Genomic DNA, 8,304 nt, shown 5'->3' on the forward strand with positions numbered 1-8,304 from the left:
AGATAAAAGTGTAGAAGACTTTCTGGAAAAAAGTTTTTGAGCTAAGCATAAGCAGAGTCAGGATTCCGGTCTGAGCTGTGTCCTGAGCTAAAGAAAGCAGCCCATGAGAAAACTATGAAGCAGCCAAGACTGGTGGTGAGAGCCCATAATCTCAGTACTTGGGAGGCTAAGGAAGGAGGATCTTAAGTTTGAGGTCAGCCAGGGCCGCATAATACACTGACACAAAACAAAGAACAGGCAGTTCTGGTGACACAGCTTATTGGGTAAGTGCTGCTTTACAAACCTGAGAAGCTGGGCTCTGGTCTCTAGCATCCATGTCAGAAAGCACCCATGTGTCAGGGCACATCTGTAATGTTGTCCTGAGGAGATAAAGACAGGCAGATCCCTAGAACTCGCCAGCCAGCCAGCCTAGCCCAATTGTGAAGTCTAAATTCAGTGAGAGATGCTGCCTCAAAAAATAAATCAGAGACAGTAGTGAGATGGCTCATTCAGCAAAGGTATTTGCATGCAGCCCTAACAACCTGGACCCCAAGCCCACAAGGTAAAAGGAGAGAATTGATTCCTGAGATTCTTCTTTGGCCACCACTAGTGCTCCATGGTATTCTTGCACCTGAACCTGCACTCACACACGTACACAAAATAAATTTCATTTAAATTGAAAAAGGAAGGGGAAGGTTAGGCAGGGTGCCAAACACGTTGAACCCTAGAACTCAGAAGGCAGAGGCAAGTGGTATGAGTAAGGGATACCCAAAAGAAGCAAAACCAGAGATGTTACACAGACAGACATGTGCACAGCTTATGTTTGAGCAAAAGGGTCCATATATAGTGAACAGGTGACAAAATGTAGCCCTTCTGTCTACTGGGATGTGCTCCATTGCACAAAGGAAATTCTGCCCCTTGTGCTGCAGGGATAAACCTTGAGGGTGTTATGCTTTAGGAGACCCAGACACCTTCCTGTCTCAATCTCTGAGGGGCTGGGATTATCAGTGTGAACCTGGTGCTGTTTTTACTTTTTCCATGTGAAGTGTCTGTTCTATTTAAATTGATTGCCACAAGCCCTGTCACAGAGGAAGCTGGGAGATAGGATACTAAGCCAGACAGGGGTCCCAGAAAATAGAGGATATAAAGAATTCACTGAGACCCCAGAGCAGCATTACAGCAGGCTACACTGGAGCCAGGCCCATGGAGTGCAACTCTACGCATAGCCTCAGAGTAGAACCTCACCACTTCCTCCTTGGTGTTCTCCTGCATTGGGCCAAATCACATCTGTATGCAGTGACCATTCCCTAGGCTGTAGTTACTAACCTTGCAGGAATGACATGAGATTTCCTGTCTTGGGCCAAAGGCAAAGAGAAGTAGAAGTAGAAGGAAGACAGCTCCTGTAAGATACCAGCTATGCCTGGTCCAGACCATGTACCAGTTGCTCTGGAAAGTGAAGGAGATACAACAGTCCTCTGATTAGCACTAACAGTCCTTTTCCACAGGGACACATCACGGATCAGCTTTTTGTACCAGTTCTGGTCTTCTTGCTGATCCATGATCCCAACTTGGAGGAGCATTCACAGACACAGATGTCTTGAACAAATCATCATGTACATTTGATGGCTTCTCTCTATGCAGGGATCCAATTAGTTGAACTGGTCTGGGTAGAAAATGTCCTGTGAGAGTTGACTAGTGTTTGTTGAGAAACAAAGAGATCTTCCAGGGAGTGCACTGCTCATGTTGAAAGACGCCCGGAGCAGGGAGACCCTCATTCAAGTCTCGGGATGACGCGACCCCCCAAGAACTCACGTAAGACCGTCCTTGATGTAAAAACAGAAGGTTTATTGATAGGAACCAGTGCACTGGGGTCGAGACTCGTATCCCACACAGGGGCAGAGGAGTTCAACCCCCCAGTAGCTAAGAGAGGGGAATTTAAAGGAAGAAACCACAACCCAATGGGGCAGGGAGGGCGTCATTGGAAAATGTTGAGAATACCAGTGAAAAATCTCAAGGAGGAGCTTCCTGTTTCTCAAGGTTGTTTAACTTTATGGTCCCTCAGTTCCTGGGAGAAGCTTCCTATTTCTCAAAATTGTTCTGTAAGATTTTAATCTAACTTTATGGTCAGCTAATTCCTGGGAGAGTGTTGTCAAACCAGCTGGTGTAATTGCAGTTCCAGGGCCCAACCAGTTTCTTTCTTCTGCTCTAAACTTAGGGGGACAACCTTAAAACTTCTACCTTTCATTCCCCACTTCTTCTAGTGGCTAGTTCTAGTCATAGAACAAAATTTCAGTATCTTCATAATATTGATTTTTTTTTTTTACCTTGATACTCATAATACTGATGTAACATCAAAATCTGAACAGCACTTGCTCATTTTCTAATGAAGGTAACTAGCTTATTTAACGCATGGACCTATAATCAGAAACAGAAGCAAAATTAAGAAGGGTCCCATAAGTGAAGATATCAGAGTAGTTATCTAAGGAGATCTACTAAACCAGCTCTCAAACCAGCCCTGATGTGCTTCTTGGTCTCTCTGTCTTTTGTCTAACCTTTTTCTAAGTTTACTCATGGAGTCTTTAATTACTCCTGAATGGTCTACATAGAAGCAACAGTCTTCCTTTAGCATAGCACACAGACCTCCTTTAAGAAAAATCAGGTCTAATCTTCTCCTACTCTGAAGTACTACCTCTGAGAGGGAGGTCAGTGATTCTTGGAGGTCAGTTAAAGTCTTTTCTGTTCTTTTTATTTCTTTTTCTTTTTTTTTTTTTTTTGGTTTTTTTTTTTCGGAGTTGGGGACCGAACCCAGGACCTTTCGCTTCCTAGGCAAGCGCTCTACCCCTGCGCTAAATCCCCAACCCCTTATTTCTAAGTCAATAACAGTTCTGAATTCTCCATAAGCCTTGTGTTGCAGGGCAACAGCAGATGTCCTTGTAGCTGCCCTTGCAGCACCTAAACTCAGCCTTAAGATAGCCCTAAGTAATTCTCAACTCTCTTTTGTGTCTTACTAAGTCTTTAGCATCAGGATTCTAATCTGGACACTATCTGAACCTACACACAAAGACCATTACTGTCTTTTAAAACTTCTAAACTTATACAGGTTGTGATCCCTGAGGCACAGTCCCAAGAAGTATTAGGAGTACTAACATATACAATGTTACATCATTTGTAATAGAAATCAAGCCTACCCCCACACCTGCGATTGGGGGATCTATCTCGATGGAACCCAGAGCAAACATGAAATTCTTGTTTCTTAAGCACACTCCTCATTATAGTAACCTCCCAGTCATGTCTCTGACGTATCCACTTACCTGATGTGCAAGCCTAGGAAGCTTTTTGAAGATCTAAGTGTCCCTCTAGGTCCCAGCTCTCAGCCACAACAGCTAGTACGTGGCTGGTGAGGGCTGAGACTTGACGGCGTTCAGGGTGGTCAGCAGCACCAGGTACATACAGTCCTTTCCAATGAGGCTCGAATGTCTGGGCTCAGTGTCGTCATATGTAGCTGAGTCTCTGACCTGGAACTGGTGAGATGTCTCAGGGGTCCCCAGGCACAGGCTGCTGTCAGCTGTGACCAGATTTCTTTTTTTTTTTTTATTTTTTATTTATTTATTTATTTATTATATATTGAGTACACTGTAGCTGTCTTCAGATACACCAGAAGAGGGCATTGGATCCCTTTACAGATGGTTGTGAGCCACCATGTGGTTGCTGGGAATTGAACTCATGACCTCTTGAAGAGCAGTCGGGTGCTCTTAACCGCTGAGCCATCTCTCCAGCCCGTGACCAGATTTCTTTCTGTATCACCTGTAGGTCTTTTTGCCTGGCATATAAATCATTATTACTATGACATGTTGGTTCAATAACATCATCTAATACAGTCAGAGGAGCTGAGGTTCCATATAAGATCTCAAAGTGGGTAAGGCTGAATCCGGAATGGGTATTTCTTGCTCTAAAGAGAGCAAGAGGGAAGGAGTGCCACCCAGTCTGTGCCAGTCTCCATGGTTCATTTGGTCAGGGTCTCTTTTAGAGTTCTATTTATTCACTCTACCATCCTGAACATTGAGGTCTGTAGATACAATGTAATTTCTAATCAACCTCTAAATACCTGGTCACACCCTGGTTTACCTTGGCAATGAAAGCAGGGCCATTGTCTGACCCAATTACCTTGTGCACTCCAAATAGGGGGAAGATTTCTTCCATTATCTTCTTGATAACTACGGAGGCTGTCTCTCGCTTTGGAGTAAAGCTTCTATCTATTTCTGAAGAGGTACCTACAAGCACTAGGAGATACTTTTAACCATGTTTTCTCAGTGAAGTTTACTTCGACTTCTCACTAAACTTGCTAGGTCTCTTTGCCCTGTTGGCTTGCTAAGCATTCACTTATTGACATATCTTACACATTTTTACTGCCTCTCTGGCTAAAATCTTAAAGTCTATTACATATACCTTAACTATTTGGACAAGCTTCTTATCTCCTAAATGAGTCCAGTTGTGTATTTGGCAAAGTGAGTCTTTTGTTTCTCTGGGGAGCACAGCTTTCCCTCAAGTGTGCCATTGTCTTTTCTTTTTTTCTAAGCAATTTGGGCCTTTTGTTCTGTTGTACATTCTAAGTGAGGCCATCCCTTAGTCCAATCTCAGTTCCCAGTGGCTGTCTCTTGCAGGCCTGTAACCAGGATAGACTCCTGCATAGCCATTTTTCAAGCCACTTGATCTGATTTGTTATTGCCCCATGCCACTGAATCTCTTCCCTCCTGATGCCCTGGGCAATGAATAATACTCACATTTGCTGGCTTCATCAGGGCATCCAAGAGATGGAAAAGGCATCTGCGCTGTTGTGCTTGTGGGTAGAGGTTCAGCCATCCCAGATGACATTTGTATTGTCCAGCAAGGCAGCAGCACCCAGTCATCTCTGACCTTCATGAAGAGAACTGTTCCTGTCTGTAGACAAGGTAGCCTTGGTTTTCAACAGTGGTCAGTTGGTCAGTCTCAGAGGTCTTTCCTCCACCCATGGGCTTCTGCCAGAACTTGACGCTCGTGCTGTGGTGGCTCCAGGTGAGGATTGGGCAGCAAGGTGACCAGATTGCCCCAATTGCTCCAATTGGAGAATCTAGTCCATGTCATCTGACCAGTGGTCCCATCCTCTGGGACATTCCATTCAAAGGCAAAACATCAGCCATTCTACCACAGTTTTAAGTCCTGGATTGGGTAATAATTGTTAGTGCCCGGCTGGCAGGAGTGGTGTGTTCCAGGCAGAATGGCACTAAGCCACACATCTCCCAGCATCAGATACTGGTGCACTGAGACAGGTCTTAAGCTCCACATACACAGTCTGCAGATATGCATACACATGGCATCACACAGCCATTTCAGCACATGCAAGCCATTTTGGATAGCAGATTTCTCATGAGCAAGGGATAGGGACAGTCAGGGATGGCCATGAACTAGTGGGTTACCCGGCCCACGCCAAGGTCCACTGTTCTTCGGGTAGTCCATAAGTATTGTTTGTTGTCGGTAGCCCCTTGTACCCAAGGTCTTTGATGGATACTGGCCCACTGGGGCATAGGAGCACTGAGCGTTGGGTCCCTGTATCCACAAACACTGATTGTGCTTTCCGTCTATCCTGGGGCAGTCCCTGACCCAATGCCCTTTTTCCTTGCAATAGGCACACTGATCTTTAGCCAGGAATTCTCTTCTGTTACCAGGTACTGTCTTCTTAGTCTCTCTAACTACTGTGGCCAGTATACGTTTTTTTTCCTGCCTTTTATCTCTCTTTAGCTCTCTAGCTTCCTCTTCTTTCTGTCTTTTTAACTCTTTCTCTTCCTCAGTCTCTCTGTTATGCACAGACAGTGAACCACACATCAACCTTACTTTCTCTGCAACTTATACTAACTCTCTCAGCAACTTAGCTTAACCCCTCAAGTTTCTTTATATCTTTTTCTTACCTTAGCCAAATTGGTGGGGCGTTTTCCAGCCCCTCAGAAACCCACCATTGGAGTCTGGTGAAAGACTTGTAGCATTCCCTACCTTCAGGTGTATTGAAGTCAACAGGCAGAAGTGAGGGCCTTCCATCCATGTCTGGAACATTCTTTCTGGCATCTAGTAGGATTCTGTATTTCCTCAGTAATAAAGAGGACCTGTAACAGCTAGTAACAAGCATCTCAAGTGGGATGGTGAGAAAACAAGAACAGAGTCCAGAAAATAAAGGTTCACCAAGAGGACAAATAGCATTCAGTCACACAGAAAGACAATCAAAAGATTAACAGACAAAAAACAAAAAACAAGTGGCCACCGCGAGATCACCACAAAACTGAACTGATTCAGACAGGAGTTTCTGTGAGCTCACCAAAGACAGATGAAGAGGAGCAGATTCCACATCACTCTTCCTTCCCAACAAGACTGATGAACAAGAGCAGATCAAAAATAATGGTTAAGTCAAAGATGCCCTCTGGAGACATCAGCCGACATCAATCGCCGGGCACTCTGAGGAGCAAAAAGTCTGCCACAGTCCTTTCTTAATCTTAACTGACAAATTGTGTGTTCTAGTCCTAACTTTAGTCCAGTGGTCTAAAGTCAAACTCAGAGGAGTCCCATCGTCAAAGTCACAAGTAACACAAAACAAAGACCTAAGACACACAGACAAGGACCACTCTGGAAATACAGACGGCCGGGAGGGCGGGTCGTTTCTCCAATCCAGGAGAATCACCGAATCCTCACCAGTACTCAGATGGGAACCTCCCAGGCATCCCTGGGGTCCCTCCTTGCTTCCTGGGACGTCTCCCAGGGCAGCATAGTTGGTGAACCCCTGGCACGTCTACCAATACTCACACTCCCCATCTCCTCCCGAGATGTAAGCCTCTGCTCCACCCAAGACAGAGTGACTACAAACACAGTACTCGCAAGAGTAACTACAAACCCAGAGTTCAGCCTGCACGGATACATGAAGACACAACACAAAGACACAGACGCTATCTCACCTCCAAGTCGGTCTTCGGATATGAGGGTGGTCACCGATCCTGGACGAGCCCCCAAATGAAAGACCTCCAGAGTGGGGAGACCCTCACTCAAATCTTGGGATGACAAGACCCCCCAAGAACTCACACAAGACCGTCCTTGCTGTAATTTACACGAGTTTTATCGATAGGAACCAGTGCACTGTGGTCAAGACTCATATTCCACGCAGGGGCAGAGGAGTTTGACCGTCCAGTAGCTAAGAGAAGGGGAATTTAAAGGAAGAAACCACAACCCAAGATTGTAGGGAGGGTGTCATTGGAAAATGTTGAGAATATCAGTGAAAAAATCACAAGGAGGAGCTTCCTGTTTCTCAAGATTGTTGAACTTTATGGTCCGCCAGTTCCTGGGAGAAGCTTCCTATTTCTCAAGATTGCTCTCTAAGATTTTAATTTAACTTTATGATCAGCTAGTTCCTGGGAGAGTGTTGTCAAACCGGCTGGTGTAATTGTAGTTCCAGGGCCCAACCAGTTTCTTTCTTCTGCTCTAAACTTTTGTCTAGGGGGACAACCTCAAAACTTCTACCTTTCAATGTAAATGGCCTTCATTTTCCTTGTGGTGATTAGTGTAAACATTGAGTTCAGTCCTGATCAAAGTAGTCCTGGAATGTACATCCTGTATAGCCACCGATACCAAAAGGAGCAATTGCTATGTTGTCAGAGGGTAAGATATCACAGTTCTCCAATCTCCAAGGGGCAAGGAAAATCAGTTTGGCCTAAGCATTAAGGATCTTTAGCACCAGCTCCTGGGGGTGGGAATTGGGGATCTAACCTGGTTGTAGTTTACCCTTAGACAGGCTGAGCTCTGGTCTGGGCTTCTATCTCCACTTCTGGATTCTGAAGGTCTTTCTAGTTCTGCACATTCTTTAACATCTGGGGTATCATATCATAGAATATGCAGTCTTCGATGAAGAGTGTTGAGCCATCAGCTTGTGTGTCTTAGTAGAATTTTAGGGGAGAAAAAGGCTAACAGTTTTATGAATGCTTGAGGAGAAGAAAAGTCAAGAACAGGAGAGAAGGTGAAAGAGTAGGAGAAAGAGGAAGCCTACGGCAGACTTTTGACATACTAGGGATCCAAACAGGTCCTCATGTTTCCTTAGCTCCAATCCTAGAATTAGCCTGCCAGCTCCCAGTCCCTACCCCCAACCCTCATGCCCATCACCCACTCCCCCACTCTCCATTCCCTCCACCCCACCCCACCCCCACCTCAACCCCTGCTGCTTCTGCTTAAGAGTAAGACCAGCAGTACTGGTCTGTATCAGATTCTCTGCACACAACGCCTTCCAGGTCCACTGATGTTATAGATTATAGAAATAAC

This window comes from Rattus rattus, chromosome 9 (assembly GCF_011064425.1).
Source record: "Rattus rattus isolate New Zealand chromosome 9, Rrattus_CSIRO_v1, whole genome shotgun sequence".
In the NCBI taxonomy this organism is placed as follows: Eukaryota; Metazoa; Chordata; class Mammalia; order Rodentia; family Muridae; genus Rattus; species Rattus rattus.